Below are 26,150 nucleotides of genomic sequence, written 5' to 3'. Positions count from 1 at the left end.
AGATTCCATTGTGATGTCATACACAATGTGATTACCCTATATTTGGTAATGTTTGAACACCTGAGTGGCTATAGTATGTTTACACAGTCTACAACTTGTGTGTATTTGATAAGAAGCATACTTGTGCAATCAAGTGTTCAGGCAGGAAAAGACATTAGCCCCTTGCAATCCCTTTCACACATGATTTAAGAAATCTTCTTCTAACCCTGGAACAAGATTAGTACACAGAGTAGCTGTACATGGTTAGTTTTAGTTACACCTGAATGCAATACAATGGGGTGTTGTGGCCCTAGGGCTAGGGCCACACAGGTGCAGAAAACCGCTAGCCAAAATTCGCTGGCTGATTTCTTACCTAGTGCAGGCAGTAGCCTCAAAATGCAGAGACTTGTGGTTCTTTACCAAAATCTGCTGAGTCTGTTCACACAGAGCCTATTCAATGCTGAAGAGAGGAGGCTACTGTCCTCGAAGGTAGGGCAGAAATTAAAATCAGTAAGCCGATTTTGGCTAGGAGTGTTCTGCCCATGGGTGGCCCTAGCCTTACACTGCTCCTTAAATGTATAAGTTACTGTAAATTTCTTGTTTATGGTACAACCATTTGAGAAGAGCTGCTGGTATTGTGACTATAAATACAAATAAATGCATGTTGGTGTGAAGCCCCCACACTTCGTGACATTCTGGACCCCTGGAGAGGATTATTGCTAATACCACTAATGGTAGCCAGACAGGTGCCTGTCCAATAACTCATAGCAAAACTAGGGCTGTTCACCAGCTAGTATTTCACCGGATTGTCCAGTAAATTTGCCTTAGGTCAAGGCTCGTATTAAATATTTTCCTTCAATTATATACTTTTACATTTAGACACCTCTCTTGCTACTCCTACTCCCCCTAATTGCAACCCAATTACATAGCCAGGTTATGCCCATCTCACCTTCTTTCCTCTAATCCACCAAATAGTGCTCTGATTCACGTCAACCCATTCCTGATTACGGTGGCACCGCAAGTCATAGAAATTACTGAAGGTTAGAAACCAAATCCAAAGTCTATGCAGGTTCTCTAGTTATGAGTGAATTTGTCCCGAAAAATTAGCAAAATGCATTGAAGTCAATGGGCATCAAAAATTTTTTTCCACACAACAGATTTTTGACGAGAACGACAATTTTTTTTTCTGCAGTGAACTTTTGCTGCAGTTTCGCGGAAAAATTCACAGATGGCAAAATGCGGACTTTTGCCACGAATCCATGGCTGGCGAAAAAATTTGTTTGTCGGTTTGTGGAAGGGCTGCCCAGGTGAAAAGTTCCTGTCCAGATTTCCAAATTAGGAAATCCGGATAGGACACTGAATAATGACATGGTGATCAGTCATCAGTCCTGCCCTGACGTCACCTGCTCCACCCCAATGTCACCTGTCCCGCCTCTGACATCACTGGACTGCCCCCAACGTCACTGGACCAACCCCCAACTTCACCGGCCACCGTAGGCAACTCTATTAGGGAAGAGGATATATATGAGAATAAGTATAAAGATAATTAGTGCTACTCACCCTAGTTACTAGGTAGGAAGGTATTCTCTTTGTAGGTAATTTCTTCAAGAAATGTCAGAGAATTCTTCTATTCCAACACATCTTCCCACAGTTCCTTTTATTTACTCTCTTTGCACATATATAGTATATCCTGCTTAGCAGGTTCCTCTTGCCGTGATGGATAGTGCTCAGCTTCAAGAGATTTTTACTGCAATTGTTTTTAATTCCCTAGGGCCAGACTTATACTGAATGTGTTCCATTGGAGCTAGTCAATACTTGCTGCATGGACCCCAAGAAATTTTCATAACTGGGGAGGGTTATTTATGCTTCTGCATGACAAGTACATTCAGCACAGCAAACCAGAATTCAATGGTACTAAACTGTACTTGACTGGGAGCTCCAAAAGTAATGGGGCCCTATATAGTTGTATCACCTGTACCCCACTAATGGCTGCCCTCGCTGCAGCCCAAGTGAGAGCCTGTGTGACAAAGGCAGCTGCTGATGAAGAGATGCTCCAGGAGAGGACACACAATTAAGTGAGAAATTGTAAAATGCTTAGTCCAGCATTCTTGGTACCTTTAGTATGGGACACTCTGTAAGGAGTAGCATATGGGTATTGGCATGGACACTCATAAATGACTCCTTTGGAGAATATGTGGAAGCAAGGCATGCTGCAAGCTGTGTACTTTAAGGAACAGTACATCATTTAAAAAAAAAAAAAAAAAAAAATCGTTAGTATAGAACAAAAAAAGAAACACAAAGACAAATGAAACTTTTAAATCGCTAAGTCTTTATTAAGAAATAACTTACCGAAACTCCACTTGCGCTCCTCTTCAGAAAAGGTGATCCGGCGATCCATTGTGTGGTGCTCGATTTCTCCTCCCTGCCTTCCTTATAGGAGATAGTAGACAAGCAGTCAGCACAACGATTTTCACTCTTTTTTTGTGGGTGGTGCACGTCCACCAGTGGCCACTTTCCACTGGCACCACAAACGACAAAAGACTTCAGGACAGCACCAACGAATTCTTTTATATTAAAACGCCTTTATTCGTGCTTCACAGGGGCATCACGGCCGTGATGCCCCTGTGAAGCACGAATAAAGGCGTTTTAATATAAAAGAATTCGTTGGTGCTGTCCTGAAGTCTTTTGTCGTTCCTTATAGGAGATAGCCAGCGAGGAGAAATCGAGCGCCGCATGATGGATCGTCGTTGTGTCGCCTTTTCTGAAGAAGGTCGCAAGCGGAGTTCCGGTAAGTTATTTCTTAATAAAGACTTAGCCATTTAAAAGTTTAATTTGTCATTGTGGTTTTTTTTCGTTCTATACTAACGGAAATTTAAAAAAAAAAAAAATTATGTTACCGGTCCTTTAATGCTTACTCGTAGTAGGCCATGGTATAGGGCTCTCAAGCACAATGGGGCAAATTCACTAACAATCGTAGTTTCGCCAGGCGCAACTTCGCCGCACTTCGCCAGGCGTAGTTTCGCCAGCGCTCCGCAAATTCACTAAAATCCGAAGTTGCGCACAGGGGTAGCCTAAGATTGCGAAGTTGCGCTAGCGTTGATTCGCTAAGTAAAGCGAAGTTACGCTAGCGAAGGCTAATTTGCATAGGGCGCCAAATTCAAATTTCAATGGAGGAATACGTATCAGCACTACAAATGCCTAGAATACCTTCAAATCATCAAATAAAAATGTTATTTTGCCCTACACATGTGCCCACTGTCTAGGTAAGTTGCCATGAGTCAGGAAATGTAGGGGGGAAGGAGGGGAGCCCCAAAAAAAATTTCGATCTTTTTCAGCCTATCACCCATAATGTAGAAAACACGCCAGCGTGTTTTGGGACTTAGAAAAAATTTTGACTTTTTTTGAAACAATCCCTATCTACTCTATTGCGCTTCGCCAGGTCTGAGGTGGCGAAGGAAGTCTAGCGTAAAAGGTAGCGTTCAGTACACTGCGCGCGTTAGTGAATTTGCGTAGTTACATCGCTAGCGAAAATTCGCCAGGCGTAAGGGTGCGAAGTAACACTAGCGAAACTACGCCAGCGTTCGTTAGTGAATTTGCGCAGTAACGAAAATGCCAAACGCTAGTGTTCGGCGATTCAGCGCTTAGTGAATTTGCCCCCATGAGTCCTGAACTGGGGGCAAATGCTATATGTATTTTGCCCTGATGGGTGCAAAGTTTGCCCATCTATGCAGAGTACCTGCATCTGCTCATTGTGAACAAGGCCAGAGATTTAGCAGGAGCTGAGGTGCCAGAACCATTATTCACCTGTGAGACTCTGTTAAAGTGCAGTGCCAGTGATTATTGTAGGGAGGTACTCCAGAGGCAACACTATTATTGTATATAACTCCAAGTAACTTTGTGTGGAAAATGATATACTGTAAATCTAGATGTCTGTCCGGCAGCACACCAGCTATTGATGTATCACTCTTAAATAAGATTCCCAGAATGTTAGAAATACAGTCCTTTCCATATCTCTAATGATTCTTCCAGATTGATAACATTGACAGCTGTAACAGTAAAATACCAGGCTGGTGGCAACCTGACTCATAGCTAGCCAAATGATGAAACTAGCAATTCAACAGCAGCTGCATACTTATACCAATTATATCTATTAATATTTAAACAATATACTATATTCTTTTGTATTTTATTTATGTTTTGTCTCCAAGGGGCCCCTGTAAAGATGGGGACCTAAAACAAGCCCTGTTTTGCCACTCTCTGTAGCCACTGTAACCTGGCATGTGGATTCATTGCACTATTGCATAGCACAGAAGTGCAGGGGCACAAAGGGGCAAATACCATGCCCATAAGAGGGCCACATAACCAGGACAGCTAAGGACAGAGGTGCCTTGACCAGATGGCCTGCACTCTGTATGATGTCCAAATGGTGTGAAAGTTAGGGGTTGGAAGGGAGGCTGCCTACTTACCGCCCCAACCCTTCCACTCATGAATACAGATTGCAGATTTCTTGTTTTTGCAATATTAAAAAGTGCAGTGCATGGTGCAAAGTGTGCAAAACATGACAAATTGCACCTTTGCACTTGATGACCCCTATCTGAGTGCAAGTCTGAATACCAGCAATGCCTGAAGCAGATGGTTTGTGTCACCCTAGGCTTGTGCATAGTGCCAAGAAAGGGCACATACTACCCTAGTGCAACATTTCACCTATGTTGGTAAATTTGCACATGTAAGTGAAATACACTGATCAGTCTCTGCCGTAACATACAAACTCACTGGCATTAAAATAGGAATGTGCCAAGCAGTGCACTTTTATTCCGCGGCACAGCAATGCATGTGTTAATTCATCCAGTTCTGGCCTGCGGATAGCACCCATTGACAACACACCATCACTGAATGCTGACAACACTAACTTTGGGAAGGATTGCGAAGGGATATCTGTTCATGTGTGTACTGACCCATAAATAGGGTTGCCACCTTTTCCGGAAAAAAATAGCGGCCTTCCTATACATTTATCTTTTTTCCCTATTAATAACATTGGGATCAACCATCATTTTACCGGGCAGGTGGCAACCCTACCCATACATGAGAGCTGGATCAGTTCACACATGCTTTTCCATGCAGGGGAGCAATGTGTGTACAAATGAATATTTAATGGACAGCGGGTAGGTACCCTTGTACTTACCTACACTGATTCCCATTACACCTCACTTTATCTGATCTACTCGGACATAGTGGCAACAGAATCATGCCATATTTTCCCTGCTTGCATCCCCCCTCTCAGCTGTTTTGCTCTGACAAATACTTAAACTGCGCCTCTGCAGGAAGGAGGCCGTGCCCTTGGTGGGGCCCTGCAGCCAGTTTGGATAACACTGGTTACTTTGTCTTTTAAAGGACAACTGTAGCTACAAGCTGCACTATATTGTACTTGCAGTTTCCCTTATGTAAATAAATACAGTACTAGATAAATAAAGACACATACATTGCTTGGTATACGTGTGCATGCATTCACAATTGACAGAACTAAATATTTAAGAAAAATTATTCTTTTTACTAATATAGACTTCATTCAAAGTGTAAGGGCATGAACACACAAAACATTTCTCCCTTGCAGGTTTGCATTTATACTTACTGTTCTGCAACACCGCCTGCCTCACTGGAGCTACAGTCCTGTTTTGTTGAAGTTTATGGAAAATCATTTAGCAGCCAGTACAATCAACATGGCAGCTCCCAGTATTGTAAAAGAAATACAAATGGAAGGCAGATGAGCAAGCTCATGTCAACTCACTCTTTACTACAAAAGCAACAGGCTATGTTGGTATAACCATGTAGCTGAAGAACCAATCCCATTGTGAGCTTTCTCCATGGCATGTGGGAGTTATTTGTGGAATTCAGGGTGCAACAAAGCGCTGATTTATCGTGCTGCTCCTTGACACAATCCAAGGTCAGATGCTCGGCTGCAGCAGGGGTTATTTTTATTTATAGGAAACTTTCCCTTTCCTGTCTCTTTAGCAGGGAGCCCGGGTTGAAGGCAGGGAGGATGGGCTGCGTGCCTGTCGCTTTAAGGCCGTAGGCAGTGAGTGCGGGGACTGATCGCAACGTCACAGAGGTAGGGGCAGCAGACAGCGGCTTAGGGGGAAGGGGAGAGGATTGAACCTGGCAGTGTCCGTTCGGCGCAACCATTCAGCACCCGGGGAGGCGCAGCTTTGGCCAAGGTGAGTGACAATGGGCAGAGGAGCTGACACCGACCTGAGGAGCTCTGGGCTGGGCCCCTGTGACTGGGGGACATTGGTAATACCCAACTTGTATCTGATCTAAGCATTGTCCTCTCCTGGGGCTCACAGGCAGGTAAGCAGTGTCAGGCTAATGGCAGCCTTCTGTACTATTCCTTCTATTGCTTTGGTGTCATCAGCCTTTAATACAGGGTGCCAGGGATGACTGCACATGGGTGCTGATTGGTGCCCTATTGGGGGGTGCAGCCATTGTACATATTTGGGGGGGGGGGGTGCTGTGTAAAGTGAGTGTATATTTCATGGAATTGCAGCCAGTGACAGCAGGAATGCTACAGCCACACACTGGCAGATTGATAAAGAGCCTTTGTTGCAGTACATGTAGCTGCCATTGTCCTGGCCCAATACCTTATCATTGCTCTCGTGTATTTCTTTCATTCCTTCTTGCAGCCTCTCTGATCACTCAGCCATGCGTAGCCGTTCCACTGTCACACGTAGCAGCTGCTTTTATTGTCATGAATGTGCTTCTCGGAGACACAAACACAATTTGTTTCTACAGAGGCCGTTCCTGCACAAAAGCCAATGGCACGGATGGCTACAAACTTATTGGCTGAGGCTTCTCTTTGCTGCACATGTATTATATTCCTTACACGTCTGTATTCATCAGAACACACAGCAAACACATGTGTAATGTCATTATTTACCAGGGACTACATTAAACTACATTGTGGCAGCGTATTGGGCATGGTCTTATTATGTAACAGAGAATGAATGACAGGGTCGGCTCATCAGCTTAGGATATGGCAGCTTCCTTGTGTAATGTAATGGGAGCAGTATGACATCATTGGGACTGGATATCTGCTCGGATCTGGGGGTACATATTAATGTTTGTGCAATAAAACTGGGTGCCGGGGAGTTATTCTATCCCAGTGACCTGTTCTAGAGCAAAGCTACCCAACCACAAGCTTAACCGCAGATTTAGAAGCTGTTTGTGAGCCAAGTAGTATGTGATAGATTTGCGCCAAACAATAGATATTGAGAAATGAACTAAAGAAAAGTTTTTGCTATGGGCCCCTGAAAATACTAGTTAAGCTTGAATACCCATAGGTACATATTACTGATCAAGTTGTGTCCAAACTGTTAAGCAAATTAATTCTGCACAGATAGAAAGCAGTCGTGTTGGGTAACTGGCCTTTGGCGTTATATTATATCAACGCATGTTGAAATGATTATACAGGTATGTGATCCGCTGTCCGGAAAACTGTTATCCAGAATGCACCAAATTACGGAAAGGCCTTCTCCTATAGACTCCATTTTATCCAAATAATGCAAATGATTAAAAATTATTTCTTTTTTTTTCTGCAATAATAAAACAGTAACTTGTACTTGATCCCAACTAAAATATAATTAATCCTTATCAGAAGCAAAACCAGCCTATTGGGTTTATTTAATGTTTACACGATTTTCTAGTAGAATTAAGCTGGCCATAGACGTGTAGATTTACCTTCATATCGGACAAATGATTGTTCTGTGCCATCTCCCGACCTGCCACTAACTATTCAGATCAAATAAAGTAGTAACAACATCAAACGATGTTCGGCCCCTGACAGCAATCGTACGAAAGATAGGTCCGACAAAAGCTGGTCTCTCACTGATATCGTCAGATCGGCAATACATGAAGAGATATTATCGGTAGCCGACAGAAATTTTCTAACCTATCCGATCGTCTGAACGACCGATCGCCATGGCACGAAAAATGTTGGGGCAAACCACACGTGGCACGAACATCGTACGAATAAAATATTTGTACGATCAAGTCTTTGCTTCTATGGCCAGCTTTAAGGGCAGATTTATTAAGGTTCGATTGGTAAATTCTAATTTTCAAGTTGGATTTTTGGTTAAAACTCACAAATTCGAGTTGGGAAAAATCCCAACTCGAATTCGAGATTTATCATACCTCGACCCTGGGAACAACTCGAATTCTATAGTACGCCACCAAAAAAACCTGCCGAGTTCATGTAGAAGTCAATGGCAGAGGTCCAGTAGCCCATTGGAAGATGTTAATTCCATTCGAATTTGATTTGAGTTTTCAGGTCGGAAATATAGATTCCATTTGAGTTTCCAGGTATAAAAAAAAACCCTATCACTCGACCTTTGATAAATCTGCCCCTAAATGTATGAAGACCCAAATTACAGAAAGATCCATTATCCAGAAAGCCCCTGGTCCCTGAGCATCCTTGATGCCACACGGAGTGAGAAAAAACAGGGATTTGTTTATCACACTTTTTTTACTCCTTTGTTTGTATTATATATATTTTATAATCAATTTAAATCATCAAACAATAAAATATTATGTTTAAAATTTCAAGTATGTCTGTCCTGCCAGCTCCCACAAATAAACAATTTCAATCCAACATATATGCTTTGTAAATGAGAAAGGATTTCAAAGCTCTAGAGAGAGCCATGAAATGCGTTTGACCCCTGTTTATCTCCCCTGTTAAGTGCTAAAACCTTTGTATTCTACACAGTTTATCTGTTATTTGCTGTGTAAAAATGTGACCTATTGACCTATTTAACTTGAATGCCTGCCACTATGGCTACAGAGAGGCTTTGTAGAGTATATTCACGATTTTGAAGCATGATAACTATAATGTATAACATATAAAAATACAAATTTCCCTGATTCTACCTTGAAATCCCCTCTCTGCCACTGTTATTAAAGAAATTTGTTTGAATGCAGATAATGAGCTCTGTGTAAAAAAACCCTCCTTTTCTAAACTGCAGCCTTTCTCAGGCTTTAAGATAAGGGCAGCTCATTATACAGAGGATATACCGGATCTGTGGACTGTTAATTTTTTTACCCCCCCAGACAGTGACAGAAACGCACAAAATAAAAAAAATACAAATATTTCCTAATTAAGATGCAAGTATGTACAGCACTGTAGTGTAGTAAAATGGCAGCAGTGGGGCAAGATGAAAACAGCAATACCTTATTGCTCAATTTATGGTCCACCAGTTGTTGAAGTTCAGCTCCCAGCATCTACAAACGAATTGATGTGATTTGTGGTTCGATATTTATAAATCCAACATTTCAGTCACTACAGTTTGACCTTTCTCATCATACTGTATTGACCAAAATGTTGGAGTTTTCATGTAATTAAATACATATTTTCTATTTATTTCCATAAGACTGTTGAGTGCAGAAATGTTTTTTGCTTATTTTTAATTTTTCTTGCACCAGTGCAGCTGTTTTCTACATTCTTTTGTGCGGACCTCTGTGTTGTGTCTAATAACTATTACCAGTAGGTTGGAAATGATGTAGCAGCTTATGCATTGGGATTTTTGTCTCAGTTCAGAGGTCAATGACAGTGAAGGTAAATATCACCTCAACTGTAAGCAAAGCTCATTCTCTTTCTTTTCATAGTAAGCCTTGAACATAAAGCGAAGGTTCTGCATGGCTTATTGCTTAGGGACTGGGGGAAATTACCTGGGGGAACAGAAGTGAAGTTTCCTTGTTCTCTAACTTAAAGGGAAACTATTGCGAAAATGAAAATTTAAAGGGCATGTAAAGGCAAAATAATAAAATCCCATTTTTACTTTCATTAATGAAAAAGAAACCTATCTCCAATATACTTTAATTAAAAATTGTGTAATGTTTTTGTACATGTTTATATTTAGTATACAAAATACAGCATTTCTAGCCTTATTCCATTTTAGACTTTACATGCTCTTTAATATAAGCTTCATCATACTGAAATAAGCTATAATATAACTATAATAAGCTATACTATAACTATAACAAGGTATTATACACTTTCTAAATACAATCAATTAAATATTCTGCATCGTTTCTGAAATAATCAGGTTTATCTTCACTATTCCTCTGTCAGCATCTGTTTCTCCTCATTCTGTCTTCATGCAGCAGTTGAGCGTCAGATATTCATTGACAGTTAGATCCAAAATATCTTATAGGGGGGCTTCCTTTCCTAACAGATGGATTAGAGCTCACTTTTGCACAAATCCTGCATGTAGAGAGACATGACACAGGCACGGCCTAACTTTGCTTCCTTCCTCCAATTAACCACGCGTGACAATCTGCTTATTTGGAATGATATTGGCAACAGCTTTTATTTAATCACTTCCCAACAGTTGTATACATAACAAATGCATGTCAATTAAAACATATCAGCCCTTATATGGTTTCAACATGGTATAACAACAATTATCATAACATCACATAACAGTATATATTCATATATAGCCTTAAATGAAAAACCCTGGGTTCCCTGTCAGTCTGCCGTTCCTCAATGCCTTGTCAGCTGGCCGCAATTCCTAGCTCAGCAGACCTGCAGAACACAGTCCAGTTATCACCAATCTGCTGTACTTTTCCAAGTATATAACTTATCCCCTTCCAAGCTTGTGTTAAATATTCCAGTTGTTACCATGGTTACCCACCTCAGGGGTTAACCATACCTTTTATACCATCCCATACCATGAGTATCGCCCTAGCGGACTGACAAGGACCCGCCCTTCGAGCTGTGACTTGTAATTACTTCTTATAATATTTCCTAACCTTAACCGTCCTTCTTCTCTTTAACTAGGGAGGGTGGGTGGGGACCAGTCTCTTCTCCTGTAAAATGGCCGCTGACTGACTTTCCTTTTGGCGCCCAAACCTATGCCCACTATAACTCCCCCCCTTTCCTTTGCCCAGTCTATTCTGCCTAACCAATCCCCGCTTAGTAGGCTGGCCTGGTCATGCCGCCCTTCCCCCTATGCTACGCTTGTCTCCAGGGCTCTCTTGACACAGGCACGGCCTAACTTTGCTTCCTTCCTCCAATTAACCACGCGTGACAATCTGCTTATTTGGAATGATATTGGCCACAGCTTTTATTTAATCACTTCCCAACAGTTGTATACATAACAAATGCATGTCAATTAAAACATATCAGCCCTTATATGGCTTCAACATGGTATAACAACAATTATCATAACATCACATAACAGTATATATTCATATATAGCCTTAAATGAAAAACCCTGGGTTCCCTGTCAGTCTGCCGTTCCTCAATGCATTGTCAGCTGGCCGCAATTCCTAGCTCAGCAGACCTGCAGAACACAGTCCAGTTATCACCAATCTGCTGTACTTTTCCAAGTATATAACTTATCCCCTTCCAAGCTTGTGTTAAATATTCCAGTTGTTACCATGGTTACCCACCTCAGGGGTTAACCATACCTTTTATACCATCCCATACCATGAGTATCGCCCTAGCGGACTGACAAGGACCCGCCACAATATGTGTGTTTGGACTCCTTCAAGCACACATATGACCCCATACTTTAAGAGCGAACTCCAAGCCTTCTTGAATGCCCCTGTTGAATAAGTCATGCCCTATGTCATTCAAATGCACTCCATCCGCTGCATAACATGAATCCTGACTTTCTAGCTCTACATGGCGGATTACTACCCCTCCGTTGCTCTGTATAAATTTTCCTACTGCCTTGTTGACCTTAATCCTTGCTTTATTGATGGCTATCTCTGACCTGACCCCTTTCCAAACCCGTCTGGGGATAATATCTGACCATATGATCAGCAGCTTGTGGAATAGGGACCATAATCTCAAACAATCCCGGCGTATATCTTTTATCAACTGTTTCATTGGGTACTTCCCTAAATCATTGCCCCCTGCATGCAAAATCACCACGTTCGGCGGCCCTTGTTTCTTTGCATTTTCCACTAAAATGGGTACTATTCTTTCCCATTGTAGACCTGGTACTCCAATCCATGTTAACAGTAATTGGCTCCTTAAAAACCCCAACTGCCCACTGGGTTCCCGGACCCTGGCCCTGTTTTCTGCCCGCCGAATGTAGGAGTGGCCCACGATCCAAGCCACACAAGGTCCTGAACCTGTAAAACATAAGTAAATTCAAACTTTCGATTCTCACTAAAAATTTTTTTTTTTTTTTTTTTTATTATCGAGTTAGCCCGTCTTCCATCCTATGTGGTCTTACATATGACCTGAACCTAGATGATTCCCATCGCCCGATTCTCTTGATCGATTCCTCCCCGAGGCCCCACCTTGCCGCCTCGGTTGCCGCTCCAATACGAAAAGAGTGGCTGCCGTACTCTGAAAAAGTCAACCCTAAAGATCTTATTGCTTTTTTGAATATGGCTATGAATTGAAACTTGGACAAACATGCTCCATTCTCGTGTATCAAGCACGAGCCTTGAGCTGTTGGCCTAACAGCCCCAAACTTTTTGAAGTTTTGAATTGGGCAAGTGTCGCACCCTTCAACCCCGTAAAGGAATATATGTAACCCTGCCCCTTTTTTATCTGTTTTCGAATGCCTGACCACAATGTGTAGGCCGTCATTCGTCAGATGTACATCTTCCCACTGTAACCCTCCTGAACCTTTTCTACTATTGCTCACTAGTTCCGAAATCCGAAGTGCTCCGAAAAATGCCCACGAAAACGCCAATCTAAATAACGCCACTTCGTATTGGGAACGCAGCATATTCGGTAACAACGCAATAATCTCCCTCAGGATCTGCAACGTGACTGGTCGTCTCTTGTCCATCACTTGTTTCCCTCTCTTAAAACCTTTTACAATTTGCTGCACCATGAAATCTTTTGTCACGTCCCTCCAACCCATTGCTTTAAATAAAAATGCCAATGCTGCCATCTTCTTACTTAACTGGCTCACCGATATAGCCTCCTCAAAATACAACGTTAACTGCCAAAGTAAAATGTTCAGCCTATCTGTGTCATCCAGTGCCCTTCCACTCTCTCTCTCCAACCTGAACTATTCTTCCTATACCCTTTTGTAACTCAACCATGTTGTTGGTGCCACTGACTGTTCCAGCCATTCTAGCATACCTCGCACACGATTTTCCAGAGATGTGCCGGGCAGCGTGTTCCTTTCCGTTCTGCTCCTGGTGCCAAGATCCTGAACCTGTCCCACTGGAATCGAGATAGAGCGTCAGCAATATCATTGACAACTCCAGGCAAATGTTTTGCCCGAAACACAATGTTCAACTGTAAACAACGTAACACCAGGGACCTTAGCACCGCTAATACTGGTTGTGAAGATGACGTGAGGTTGTTTATCGCCATCACTACTGACATGTTATCTGTGTGAAAAAGGACTGATTTGTTTGCAAAACGTTCACCCCAAATTTCAATGGCCACTCTAATAGGAAATAGTTCCAGCAGTGTAAGATTACCCGTAAGGCCATCGTGCCCCCATGCCTCCGGCCATTGCTCAGCACACCAACTGCCTTCCAAGTAGGCTCCAAACCCCAGAGACCCAGCTGCATCTGTGAATAAGTGCAGATCCACATTGGATTCTGTCTCCCCCAACCAATAGGACTTGCAGTTATAGGTCTCCAAAAATCGCTCCCAGACCACTAGATCCGCCTTATGACTCTTATTCAAACGAATGAAATGATGTGGTGATTTTACTCCTGATGTGGCCATCGCTAACTGTCTTGCGAATACCCTGCCCATTGGCATAACCCTGCAAGCGAAATTGAGCTTGCCCATGAGTGACTGTAATTGCCTTAACGTGACCTTTTTTTGCTGCCAACGCATTGTGAATGTCTGTTTGTAGCCCTCGAATCTTATCCTCAGGGAGTCTGCACACCCCTTCCCTTGTGTCGATTTCAATGCCCAGAAATTTTATACACGTTGTTGGGCCCTCAGTTTTTTCCGGCGCTAGTGGAATGCCAAATTGAATGGCAACCTCCTGCATCGTTTGAAGCAATACAGCACACACCGTGGAATTGGCAGGGCCCACACATAAAAAGTCATCTAGATAATGTATCATAGAATCTAGACCAGCCCTGCGCTTCACAGCCCATTCCAAGAATGTGCTAAAAGCCTCAAACAGCGTACATGATATCGAACACCCCATTGGCAGACATCGATCTATATAAAATTCCCCTTCAAAATGGCAACCCAAAAGGTACAATGAATCTGGATGCACTGGCAGTAGCCTGAAAGCTGCCTCAATATCCGTCTTGGCCATGAAGGCGCCATTGCCTGCCTCTCTGACCAGCCGTATGGCTTCGTCAAAAGATGTATAAGATACTTTTGTCAGATCTTTATCAATGTAGTCGTTTACTGAACCCCCTTTTGGATAGGACAGATGATGAATTAATCTGTATTTCCTTGTTCCTTTTTGGAATCAAGCCCAATGGTGAGACCTTGATGTTATCCAAAGGTGATTCCTTAAACGGCCCTGCCATACGCCCCAATCTGACTTCCTTCTCCAATTTTTCCCTCACCAATTGTAGATTTTCATTCACCGATTTTAGGTTTTTAAAACGGTTTGCAACCATCATCTCCTTCCCAGGAATTCGGAAACCGTCTCTAAAACCCCCAATCAGCAATTTTGCTTTATCTCTATCAGGGTATTCATTTAGAAAAGGAAGCATCTCCTCTATTTTCACTGGTGTCTCCCCTTTTTGTATAGCTATCTTTTGCTCTGGGTGAAACCGCCTTGTTCCTTTTAAAGCATCTGGAAAACGGGTGTGTTCCTGCACATGTTGAGCACTCGTGCTTAAATCGACATGTGTTCCCCCATTTGCAGTAGCTGTCATTATACAGCCAGCAAACTCCTTTTTTGTGGGCTCCTGCCGAGCTGGCCGTCCCCCCGCTGGAGCCCCCCTGAAAGGGCTGAGCATTATGCGCCACTGTATAGCCCTGATAACCTTTGTTGTTCATGAGTCGCATCCACAGACCAATGTCTCTATGATCCCACTGAAGGTCCTGTCTGATCGCCATCTTTTGCCTAAAATGCTCATCGTATCTTAACCATGCCAAACCACCGTATACTCTATGTGCCTCCCATATCCCATCTAAATAACAAAATAACCCAGAACATTGCCCTGGGTGCTTTTCACCAGTCACACTGGCCAAAATTGCAAATGCCTGTAACCAGTTCCCAAATGTTCTAGGGATCAACCGGAAACGCCTTCTGTCCTCGTCTTCCTCTTTTCTGTGTTCTTTCCCTTTTTCCCACTTCTCTACATTAAACCTCTCCAGCGGTAGTAAGGTAAATATATCCACGTACTCTCGTTTCCAAATTTTTCTCTAAGCTCCTGTTTCAGATGTGCCCCTAGTGGGCCTTCATAACACACATATGTATGCCCCTTAGCTGCATCTGAAATAGGTGTTGGTTTATTCCCTGTACTTTCTGCCGCCTTTTCTGTGGTGCTTACCACTGCTGGTCTTATTTCACTTGCCGCATTGGCTAATATATTGTTACCTTGTGCACCACCCATTTGCATCAGCAAGGTGCGCAAACCCCCTAGGAATGTCTCCATAGAATTGGCTGCCCCCGGAGTACTACCCTCTTGGACCTTATGGGCTCCTTGTCCCCCAACTGGGATTGTTAGCTCCCTTCCCTGTTGCCCCATTTCACTTTGCATGTTCTGTGAGGTGATAATTTGTGCCGTATGGCTAGAGCTACCTGTGGTTAGCAAACGTGCTACGTTGATCCTCTGCTGCTCTCTCTGTCATCCCAGCTGTAGAAGTGCTGGGCAACACGCTGTCATCTGTGCTCTGTACCGAAACATTGCCTGACAGGGATCTTACCCTGTCGCCATCGAACCCTGACTGCCTGTTCTCAGCTGGCTGCGACCCCTCTCTACCTTGTCTGTTCCCCTGTAATAGTTGTGGGTCTGTTATTGCCTGAGCTGACTGCCGTGCTGCAGCCACTGCGCTGTGATGTGGACGCTGTGCAAGCTGACCCTCTCCCCTTGCCGTAGATGGGGTAGACCATACGGCTTCCTCCGGCGGCAGCGCTGTCACCTGTCGGGTCCTTGCTCTAGACCCCCTGCTGGCGCCCCGCTCCTGTGCCGCTTCCAGCCCACCCGCGGGGTACCTCCTCCCCCTGGTGCCTGGCTTCTCCGTCTGCTTTCCGGCGCTGCCCTGAGGGATATTACCGTCTGCCGCGCCGCTCCCTCTGTCTCCGATTGTCCCTGCTGACTGCCTCCCGGGTGTCTCACCTCTCGCCGCATCAACTGACTCCTTCCGACTCCGGTACCTCTGTTGCGCTGGCTGCGGGCTGCTCCTTGCTGTCCGTCTGATGCCTCTGCGCGGTGGTGACGGGCTGAGTCTCACTGGAGGCCTGGACCGCCGTGCCTTCTTGGCTGGAACCGGCGCTGCTCCGTCGCTTCCCGTCCTTTCCGACTCCGTTGTTGCTTCTGGTAACAGCTGCTGAAGCCACCCCGCTCCTCTCGTTGATGCCTCTGCTCGCAGCTGTTCCTGCATCGCTTCAATGTTCGGCTCCATTATCGCTCGGTTTGTAAGACAGTGACCAGTCTCTTCTCCTGTAAAATGGCCGCTGACTGACTTTCCTTTTGGCGCCCAAACCTATGCCCACTATAACTCCCCCCCCTTTCCTTTGCCCAGTCTATTCTGCCTAACCAATCCCCGCTTAGTAGGCTGGCCTGGTCATGCCGCCCTTCCCCCTATGCTACGCTTGTCTCCAGGGCTCTCTTGATGTCTGGTGATTTTAATAGAGTGAGCTCTAATACATCTTCTAGGCAAAAGGAGCCCCCTATAAGATATATTGGATGTATATGTGCATATTTGACTAAGGGGGAAATGTAATAAAAATGGGCATGTTGCAATGTAATATTCTTCATTAGGCTTTTATTGCATTGCGAATCTCAATTGCGCATTGCAAACCTTTAACACCTGCTCTGCAGTTTTGTTAGATATTTTGTCGCAAAAAATGGTTTGCGATTGTGAAGTTTTATTACATAAAACGATAAAGGATAAAATTCGCAATCGCTATCATACTGTCGTGTGAGGGGCAAAGTATTTACAAAGGCAACATTTTTCACTTTGCAAACATTTATTCGCATTGCAAATGATTTTGTGTGAGTGACCAATATTACATTCCCCCTATGTATATTAAATAAATAAATCCTGTAAGCTACATACAATTATAAGTACATTTCCATATAATATATTATTAATACATTTAGCAAATGTCAGTGTCAGAGTGGTGACTGGAATATCTCAGGGAGTGTTTGTTTACCTTTTCATACAGATCAGTCAGTAGAAAATGTTTTGCTGGTTGCAGTGGAAAGCTCATTCCCATTCACAGGTTACTACCTTTTTTAATTTACAAAATTCTAGTCATTTTTTTTAAATTCAGGTTTACTGGTTGTTTTTCAGTTACATAAGAACATTTTGGCAACCTACAGTGATGTTATTAGCGCTTCAAATGTGCTCAAATTACATCCCTTTTTGAAACACTTTCTGTTCCAAAATGGCTCCAGCCCCGTAGTAATAATAGTGTTTATTGTGCACTGCGGGTATAACAGGCCTCGGCTTTTAGCACTGTGTGATGTGCCAGTCTGTGTGTTTGCTGCACCTGTGCCTTTAGTAACATTTCTCCATGATTGCTGAACTGAAATGAAAAATATACAGCATTTACAGCAAAGGTTTACCCACCACTTATATCTCTATAAATAGCCTGTCATGCAGTGGTTGCTGCCTTTTTCCGTTTAATTTCCTCTTGTAGGTCCAACCTTGGGTCATCTTTACCCCCTTAGCTCCTAATAAATATAGTGTAACTAACATGAAAATATTGGAGTATCAATTCTAAGAGACATATTCAGTAAAGGGTGAATTTTCGCCTACTTCGCCACACTTCACGTCATTTCAGGCACAAATTCGCTACCACTACACTAATTCACTAAAATGCCAAGCTGCGTCTCAGCAGCCAAACGCTGGCGAAGTTTCACTAGCATTAATATGTCAGCACTAGCATTTCATAGCGAACTTTTGCTAACGTTTGATTCTGCCTAGCAAAACTTTGTAAGTACACTTGCCCTTAGGTCAATTTGAATAGGGCAGGTACATATAGATCATAAATATGACTTTATTAGAGATGTTGGTGCAAATGCTTGAAGTGGCCACTTATTAAAAATTTCCAAGGAAGCAAAATAAAGACAAAAGAGATCCTCTAATGCCCTAGACATGAGCCCACCCTAAAATAAATTTGGCATGCCCCTCAAATGGTTAAAACTAAAATTCGTAATAGTTTCAACTTTTATATACAATACCACTATAAAATATGAAAAAATGCCAGTGTTTTTTATCATTTAACAACTTTTCAGCATACAGGATATGATGTCACTAACATAAGATTGAGGAGGATGTAGCTCTATTTTATCAGTTCGCCAGGTCTAAGCTGCGAAGGAAACTCTGGCGAAAGAGGTAACGTTCTATAAAATCCGCACTTTAGTGTATTTGCGGATTAACAATAGTTCGCCAGGCAATAGGATGCAAAAAATTTCTGGCGAATTTCCACTAGCCACGGCCACTTCGCCTTTAGTAAATCTAACTTACAACAAATCTTGTACAACTTATACATATTTACCCCAGAACCTTCCCCAATTTAGAAGAGCAAACTGTCCCTAAATCTGGCCATACACAATCAGATTTTATTTGTCATACAGCGAATATTCAGATATTGATTGTACGTTTTAGAGCAGAGAAGTTTGAAAAACAAGAATGTGCCATTGGCACAGAGAAGGGGCAGACAATATTTGATTGACAGCTGAGATTTTTAAATGAGCTTACAACAGCTATGAATGCTTTAATCAAAAATAGAAATTGGATTTCATGTTTAATTTGAAAAGGACTTTTATTATACAGATTTTTGTGTCTGGATGACTGGTCTACTTTAAACTTCTGAGGGGGAAAAATAATTTCCTGATTCTTAAAAGGGCAATCAGACAGTCAATATGGTTGGCAACCATACAGTTTTCACATGGACATAGGGTGACATCACGGACCCGGCCCCAAATGTCGCCACCTGCCTCCTGACTAGCATTGGACTGAGGGTTCCGAGGTCCACTGGGAGCCTGGTGCTTTCTTTTTTCGCAACTGTATACTCCCTTTTAATATCTTGGTATAGATATCAGTCAGGATTTATGCAGAAAATCTCTCCAGCCAGTCCATAAGTAACCTGTCGGATACCCAAGTAAGGAGAAGGGCTTGTCTCCCTCACCCTCCCCTGGGATTCGATCAAGTTTCTTTCCCTACCCTGCTGAATCTGCGCCGGAGTGATGTCACTTCTGGTTCTGCAGGTCCCGGTCTGAAGGTTAGTTAACTGTGTGCTGTCCTGGTTGGGTAGGGGTGTATATTGGGTGGCGGGTGCAGGTCAGGTTACAGGTCAGCCGTTCTGAGTTGGGAATGGATTTTTCAGACTGAACCCATGCAGTACTCTACCTTGGTGGTCTATCCTGTTAGTGTTTGGCAGCAGAGGCGTAACTAGAGGGGGGCAGGCCCTGGCGCGGGACGTGCAGCCGGGCCCCGCCCCCTCCGTACGGCCGGAAATGGGCGCAGAACTGAGTGGTGCGCGAGCTGCCGGGGGGCCCTGAGGGGGTGCGGGCACCGCACCCCCTGCTCCACCGGTAGTTCCGCCACTGTTTGGCAGTCAGTAATGTGTCAACGGCTAATAAAGGTGTACTGCTTTCAATACCCTTCTCAAAGTCGTTGACCCATTAAAAATAAAGTGTTCGGTCTAACCTACATTCTGGGGGTGAGCAGCTGCTACAGATATTATTTGCACATAACCAAGAGAAAAAATTTTCAGAGCTCAAATTCAGCCTGTGCGAATCCCTTTAAATAAATTTTTACAAATATTGAGGTGTTAGTAGCATGTTTTTGCCAAAATATGTAAGCTCACGTGCCATGTCCAGGACGTAAAGTATGAAGATCCAAGTTACGGAAAGATCAGTTATCAGGAAAACCCCAGGTCTCAAGCATTCTGGATAACAGGTCCCATACCTGTACTGTAATCTTACTATTTATCTATAAGTTTAAATATATCTGGGTGGCGGGGGAATATGTATATGTATCAAAAAGAATGTTACATTTACAAAATGCTTGGGACCTTAAGTCTACTAGAAAATCATGTAAACATTAAATAAACCCAATAGGCGGGGTTTGCTTCCAATAAGGATTAATTATATCTTAGTACCAAGTACAATGTATTTATTTATTATTACAAAGAAAAAGGAAATAATTTTTAAAAATGTGGATGATTTTGATAAAATGGAGTTTATGGGAGACAGCCTTTCTGTAATTCAGAGCTTTTTGGATAACGGGTTTCCAGATAACGGATCCCATACATGTACCATATAGTACCTTATATAATTAACCCATATTGGAACCAAAATCAGCCTATTCTGTTTATTTAATGTTTTAATGATTTTCTAGTAGACTTAAGGTATACAATACAAATTACGGAAAGATCTGTTATCTGGAAAACTCTAGGTCCCGAGCAATCTGGAGAACAGGTCCCATACAGGAGTTTACAGAATAAGGCTTAACTCCTAAATATGTTGAACCATTGGTGGGAGGAGTATGTAGATCTACCTATGCAAATGATGGGGTCTTACTCGAGTTCAGCAATGGAAACCAATGGAGAAAACTATACTTTTTCCCAGTATGTTTCCCTTCTGGAGGCCTTTGCATTGGATTTGTGGCTTAATAGAAGACCCTGCCCCAGCTGTGCAGAATGTGCCTAAGACTTTTCAGCCAGAAAGAATGTCCCTGAGGGAACCGCATTGCTTTCTTATCTAATACAGAATGGCTGTTGCACACATATTATTACTATTATCCTTTAATACATAGAGTGCTGATATATTTCATAATCCTTTACAAAGGTTATACATTGAGGGGTATGAGTTACATATGCTGCTGGGATTTAAGACTGTGGAATTTTGCCGCTTATAATAATGAGGGATCTAAAGCATCAATGGAAAAAGGCTGTGCTTAGGCTGGTCCCCTTTAATAATGTGTTCAGGAAACAGACAGATTAGGGAACGGGTTTATTTATTATTAAATAATAAAGTCAGAGCAAACTAGAATCTGCGATTTGACCTTATTTATTTATAAAAAAGCACAATTTCATCGGATAGGGGACAAACTTGTTAAAATCGAGGGAAAAATGGAGGGAGTTTTTCCTGAATCACTCAATTTTTTTAGGACTTTTTCCCGAAAAGTCCGCAGACCACAGAAACTTCCAAATAGTATTGGGAACTCTCCCGTTGACTTATATACAACCTTGGCAGGTCTGAGATGATTCTGAGATGGTCTGATTTTCGGATTCGATTTTTTTCCATCCTCTGGGTTAGTGAATGTCGAATAAATTAGCGAGGCGCGAATTCGCAGAGAATTTCCGTGTTTCTCTGCCGGTGAATAAATTTGCTAAACTCCCGCGAAAATTTGCAGGGGTCAAAAATTCTTGGACACATGTTGGAAAAGTCGCTCTCGTCAAATCTGTTGCAGGTCAACACTATTCGGACTGCCATTGCGTTTAACACCAGCGTCAATTTCCGAGCTTCGCTTTTTTTTCCCATAATGAAAGAATTTTGCCCATTACTACTTGGGGTATAATAAATTTCGAAAAATTTTAGGTTTTTTTAGGTGGTAAGGGCTGCATCTCCTGATGTTGCTTGGGAAGCAAATGCTTTGTAAGTAAGAACTAAGGAGCACACTCTTGCACCCCTTAGAACTCAAGCACAGGCACACTTCATTACATTACCCTCCTTTTTATAATACTTCAGTTTCTGTTTTTTTACCCAAGCTTTAAAAGGTTTCTGTTATTTTCTTTTTTGGACAGTAGAGATTTGGTTTCATACGTCAAGTATTTATACAGTTTAAAATAAGTACAATGAATGCATCTGTTAATTTAGCCTCAAAATAAGTCTATTTATGTCATGAATGATAACTGTTAAGGCAGCCATAGACTTTCCAAGCAGCAGCAGGCCCGGACTGGCAATCTGTGGGTTCTGGCAAATGCCAGAGGGGCTGCTATAAGGTCCCATAGAAAGTCACTATTTAGTGGGCTGGTGGGGGCTGTTTGGGCCTCTGTGTACCTGAAATGCCAGGGCCTATTTTAATTCTCAGTCCGGACTTGAGCAGCAGTATAGTAAATGTTTGGGATTATGGCACACAAGGGGACAGATTTACTAAAGAGCGAAGTGGCTAATGCTAGCGACAATTCTCTAGCGTTGCCACCCACAGGGACATCACCAACTCACTAACAGGCGCAAGCGCTAATTCGCTAGTGAACCAGACAGTTGCTAGCGCTGTTTCAGATCCTATTGCCAGGCGTATTTTCTCTCTGCGAATGTGCGCTACTGTGCAAATTCACTGAAGAGCGGATTTTACTGAACGTTACCTCTTTCGCCAGAGTTGACCACCATCTCAGACCAGGAGAAGTGCTAAAAAGCAGCTACATCTTCCTCAATCCACTGTCACTTACATCATGCTGTGTGCCGAAAATGCATTAAAGTTCCAAAAACGCTGGCGACTTTTCCTTTTCTGAAGCGGAATTGCATGCAAAAGTCCCACCAGCCCAGTCCGACCCTGATCCTGGCCCAAAGTGTTGGCTGCAAATAATTATAACAGTAATAACACTGAGTTCATTAATTCTGGGCTTTTATTTACGAGTGCTGGCAGGAAGCAATTACCCTGTTTCTCTGTTTTACTCACTTTATTTTATATATAAATCGCTGCTTGTGTCTAGCAGTCTTTTTTTTTAAAAACAGCCACACAAACATGGGCACTAAAAACCCATTGGTTGTCGGGGGCCCACATAAAATTTAAAAAAGAAATTGGTGGACATGGCCCTACCATAAAAGTTAAAAAAACTTCACTGGTGACCAGCCCCCTCTCTACAAGTTAGAAAAACCATTGATGGCGAGGGCCCCCCTACAAGTTAAAAAAAATTATTGCTGGCCAGGGCCCCCCATAGAAAATTTAAAAAATTGGTGGCCAGCCCCCCCCCATACAAGTTAAAAAGAAAACATTGGTGGTCAGGGGCCCCCATAGAAAATGTAAAAATAATTGGTGACCATATCACTTTTCTTGAGGGGGTGTCGGACCGTACCTCTTTTCTTGAGGGGGTTGTCAGATCGTACCACTTTTCTTGACGGGGGTGTGTCGGACCATACCACTTTTGTTGGGGGTTGTCGGATCATGCCACTTTTCTTGATGGGGACGTCAGACTGTACCACATTTCTAGAGGGGGGGGGTGGTACAGTCCAACACACAAATAGAAAAGGGGTACAGTCTGACACTTTTCTTGGGGGTGTTATAGCATACCACTTTCTTTAGGGGATGTTGGACAGTACCACTTTTCTTTGGGGATTGTCGGATCGTACCACTTTTCTTGAGAGGGGGGTGTTGGACCATACCACTTTTTTTAAGGGGGGGGGTTGTCGGCCTGTACCACATTTCTTGAGGGGGTGGGGGTGTCAGATCATACCACTTTTTTTGAGAGGGGGTGTCGACCCATACCACTTTTCTTGGGGGGTGTTGGACCATGCCACTTTTCTTGATGGGGGCATCAGACTGTACCACTTTTCTTGGGGAAGGTTGTTGGGGTTATCTGTGGAAATGTCAGACCTTACCACTTTTCTATAGGGTGTTTTTGATCCAAATCACTTTTTCTTGATGGGGGTGTCAGACTGTACCACTTTTTTTAATGTCGGATCGTACCACTTTTCCTAATGGGAATGTTCGGACCGCAGCACTTATTCTTGGGGGTGTTAAAACATACCACTTTTTCTTGGAGTTACCACTTCTTACCACTTTTCTATAGTAGTCCCATTGTGTACTAGAGAGCTTATCTGTTATCTGCAGTGTATCTTATGCCTTTTCTCCTTCTTCAGCTTGAATGGCTGCCCCCATGGCTACACATCAGCTTGTTTATATAAACTACAGTAGAGTTCTGAAGCAAAACACCATTGAAGGGCAACACCATTGTACCAGTGATCCTGCATAAATCAGCCCTACTGATGATCGATACCATTTAAAAAGCTGTCAACCGTGAATTTTGAATTTAGCTTATAAACAGCAAACAGGGAAAACCTATGAGACAAAAATAGTTTCTCAAACATACTGTTAATGTTCTACAGAAAAAAATATCTACTTTCTTACTTGCTAAAGAACACAAAATACAACGGGCTATAGCCCTTATAGTTTGCTTTTTTTATATCGCAAATTGATTTAAATTGATTTAAAATTAAATGCAGCACATTACAATTTTTTAGGCACAAACTGTTGCCCAAGGCACAGACGAGATTGAGAGAATTGCCTAAAGTCGCCTGGTGTTGGTATGGATGTCTTTACAGGAATCAGACACAATGCTGCCTGTCTAGCTATTTCAACATTGGGCCGTGTTGTGCTTACATAAAAACACCTAAAAAATACAGATTTTTACTTTAATTTCCCTTTCTAAATTTCAGGTTTTTGTTTGTCTGAAGGTGGCAATACATTATAAGATCCGCTCATTTGGAAAGGTCACTAAATGCAATAGGGGCTGTTGGGGTGAGGACTGCATCCTCGATCTGATGTAAAATTCAAACATGCCCGGTTATCATCTGTATGAATTTTGGCCAGATATTGGTCAGGTAGCCCTGTCGGAGGGCCCCATGTATGGGCATATAAGCCTCTGACTCACTATAAAGGACTCAAATTGGCTCCTTAAAGCTGGCCATAGATGCAAAGATGCGATCGTACGAATCATTGTACGATCGGACTTTCCCATCTCCCCACCCGCCACTAACCATTCAGATCAAAGTCTTACCAGTCAGATTAGTTAAAGAACAGATCAGCAATGTTCTGCCCCTGACAGCAATCGTACGATACTTATGTCTGACAACACTAGTGACAGTCTCCCACTGAAAATCGTACGATCGGCAATACACGCAGAGATATTATCGGCAGCCGACAGAAATGTTCTAACCTGTCCGATCGACCAAATGACCGATCTCCGCTGGACGAAAAATGTCGGGACTCTCCACACACGTTCCGAAAATCGTACGAATCCTCGATTCGTACGATCAGATCTTTTCGTCTATGGCCAGCTTAAAGCTGCCTTTGCATGGCCATCCTAAGAATAAGAAAGCATATGAAAGAAACATACCCAACACAATGGCTTTCCTTTTTTGCAAATTGAAACTAAAAACTGGTCATACATGGGCAGTGTGTTTGGGGCCTCGATTACAGGGCAGATTTAAAAATCACATCTGGTGAGGACAGTATTAGCCCATTGAGTCTGTCCTCTCCTGGCCCACATCATGATCTAGTTGTTATTCTGGGGTTCATCTGTATTTATTGGTGTGTCTGCCTAGGAGGTATAAATCGCAGAGCAGTATCCAGGCAGAACTTCTCAAGCCACACAGTAGCCTCCTCATATGCAGACATCAACATCAGGGCCAGAGTCTAATACTTTTTGGCAAAGCGCTGGCTTACATCTTCACTTGTGTCTCAGAATTGAGCATCTGCAAATGATCTTCTCTTGAATAGTATGGTATTTATTTTCTGAAACTTTTCAAACCTAAGTTATTTGGTTTTTTTTCCCATAATATGGATCAGCATACCTAAAGTCTACTTTAAAGTCTACAAACAATGTAGGTCTCTATAAAAAGATATTGCATAAACAGCTCATATGTAAAACCCTTCTTCGTGTAAATAAACCATTTTCATAATAATATACCTTCTTAGTAGTATGTGCCATTGGGTAATCTTAAATAGAAAATTGCCATTTTAAAAAATAAGTGCCGCCCCCTGGGATTGTAGGATTCATGGTGCACGCAAACAAACTATACATGTTAGGTCACATGAGCCAATTAACAGACAGAGTTCTGTCTTTTGCTTCCACACTTCTTCCTGTTATATTAAGAGCTGCAGTATTTCTGGTCAGGTGATCTCTGAGGCAGCACACAGATCATCACAAAATGGTGGTTCAAGGCAAGAGATGTAAAAGAGCAATATTTACTTAACTATATATACCAGTTTGGTAATATTATTTAATATGTCACTTAATATGATATAAACTATCTGGTACTTAAATATTCATTTGGGGGTAAAGTATTCCTTTAACATTACAGAGAAAATAATT

The 26,150-nt window shown here is 42.6% G+C and overlaps 1 protein-coding gene across 3 annotated transcripts in view; it reads left to right on the top strand.

Moving 5' to 3' along the window:
• Positions 1-5,979: 5,979 nt before the first annotated feature.
• fam169a.S (family with sequence similarity 169 member A S homeolog) overlaps positions 5,980-26,150 on the top strand; it is a 45,260-nt gene continuing 25,089 nt past the window's right edge. Inside the window, exon 1 of one of the 3 annotated variants that reach the window (XM_041580504.1) lies at positions 5,980-6,085. The gene's annotated coding sequence lies outside the window, so the exon portion shown is untranslated. The other 2 variants (XM_018244428.2, XM_018244429.2) reach the window with 2 other exon arrangements.

The sequence above is a fragment of the Xenopus laevis genome, chromosome 1S, assembly GCF_017654675.1.
Source record: "Xenopus laevis strain J_2021 chromosome 1S, Xenopus_laevis_v10.1, whole genome shotgun sequence".
Classification (NCBI taxonomy): domain Eukaryota; kingdom Metazoa; phylum Chordata; class Amphibia; order Anura; family Pipidae; genus Xenopus; species Xenopus laevis.
This window is presented reverse-complemented; position numbering and strand designations above follow the sequence as displayed.